The sequence below is a fragment of the Trichechus manatus genome, unplaced genomic scaffold (assembly GCF_000243295.1).
Source record: "Trichechus manatus latirostris isolate Lorelei unplaced genomic scaffold, TriManLat1.0 scaffold00125, whole genome shotgun sequence".
Lineage (NCBI taxonomy): Eukaryota > Metazoa > Chordata > Mammalia > Sirenia > Trichechidae > Trichechus > Trichechus manatus.
In genome coordinates this window covers 2,760,322-2,762,443 of record NW_004444061.1, presented here as the reverse complement: position 1 = coordinate 2,762,443, position 2,122 = coordinate 2,760,322, and the positions used below count along the sequence as shown (strand labels likewise).

The 2,122-nt window shown below is 36.6% G+C and overlaps 1 protein-coding gene across 1 annotated transcript in view; it reads left to right on the top strand.

Moving 5' to 3' along the window:
• Positions 1–2,122, top strand: part of SYT1 (synaptotagmin 1) — a 245,031-nt gene that overhangs the window by 476 nt on the left and 242,433 nt on the right. The window lies entirely within an intron of this gene.

The following is a 2,122-nucleotide window of genomic DNA, read 5'->3' as shown; positions in this document are numbered from 1 at the left end:
AAAAATTCTGAACAAAATTCTAGCCAATAGAATTCAGCATCATATCAAAAAAATAATACACCACGACCAAGTAGGATTCATACCAGGTATGCAAGGATGCTTCAACATTAGAAAATCAATCAACATAATCCACCACATAAATAAAAGGAAAGAATCACATGATCACCTCAACTGACAAAGAAAAGGCATTCAACAAAGTCCAACACCCATTCCTGATAAGAACTCTCAATAAATAGGTATAGAAGGGAAATTTCTCAACATAAGAAAGGGCATCCATGCAAAACCAATGGCCAACAACATTCTTAATGGAGAGAGGCTGAAAACATTCCCCTTGGAAACAGGAACAAGACAAGGATGCCCTTTATCACCACTCCTATTTAACATTGTACTGGAAGTCCTAGCTAGAGCAGTAAGGCAAGAAAAAGAAATAAAGGGCATACAAATTGATAATGAAGAAGTTAAACTGTCCCTGTTTGTGGATGATACGATACTATACATAGAAAACTCTAAAGACTCCACGAGAAAACTACTGGAACTAATAGAAAGATTCAGCAGAGTAGCAGGATACAAGATAAACATACAAAAATCAGTTGGATTCCCATACACCAATAAAGAGAACGAAGAAAAGGAAATCAGGAAAACAATACCATTTATAATAGCCCCTAAAAAATAAAATACGTAGGACTAAATCTAACCAAGGATATAAAAGACCTATACAAAAAAAACAACAAAACACTACTGCAAGAAACCAAAAGGGATCTACATAACTGGAAAAACATACCATGCTCATGGATAGGTAGACTCAACGTTGTGAAAATGACAATTCTACCCAAAGCAATTTACAAATACAATGCAATCCCAATTCAAATAGCAACAACATTCTTTCAAGAGATGGAAAAACTAATCATTAACTTTATATGGAAAGGGAAGAAGCCCTGGATAAGTAGAGCACTACTGAAGAAGAAGAATAAAGTAGGAGGACTTGCACTACCTGACCTCAGAACCTACTATACAGCTATGGTAGTCAAAACAGCCTGGTATTGGTAAAAACAACAGACGCATTGACCAATGGAACAGAATTGAGAACCCAGATGTAAATCCATCCACCTACGGTCACCTGAGCTTCAACAAGGGCCCCAAGTCCATCAAATGGGGAACAGACAGTCTTTTCAACAAATGATGCTGACAAAACTGGATGTCCATCTGCAAAAAAATGACACAGAACTCATACCTCATACCACATACAAAAATGAATTCAAAATGGATCAAAGACCTAAATGTAAAGCCAAAACCTATAAAGTACATAGAAGAAAAAATAGGATCAAGGTTAGAGGCCCTAATACATGGCATTAACAGTATACAAACCATATCCAACAATGCACAAACTCCAGAAGATAAGCTAGATAACTGGGACCTTCTAAAAATTAAACACCCATGCTCATCAAAAGACTTCACTGAAAGAGTAAAAAGGGAACCTACAGACTGGGAAAAAAATTTTGGACATTACAAGCCAGACAAATGTCTAATCTCTAAAATCTACAAGAAAATCCAACAACTCTACAACAAAAAGACAGATAATCCAATTAAAACATGGGCAAAGGAAATGAACAGACACTTCACCAAAGAAGACATTCAAATGGCCAACAGACACATGAGGAAATGCTCGCGATTACTCGCCATTAGAGAAATGCAAATTAAAACCACAATAAAATACCATCTCACCCCAGCATTACTGACACGAATCAAAAAACTGGAAATAACAAAGGTTGGCAGTGCTGTGGGGAGATCGGAACTCTTATACACTGCTAGTGGGAATGCAAAATGATACAACCATTTTGGAAAATGATATGTGCTTCCTTAGAAAGCTAGAAATAGAAATACCATACAATCCAGCAATCCCACTTCTAGAAATATATCCTAGAGAAATAAGAGCCATCACACAAATAGACATATGTACACCCATGTTCATTGCAGCATTCTTCAGAAGAGCAAAAAGATGGAAACAACCTAGATGCCCATCAACAGATGAATGGATAAACAAACTATGGTACATACACACAATGGGGTATTATGCAATGGTAAAGAACAGTGAGGAATCTGTGAAGCATCTCATAACATGGAT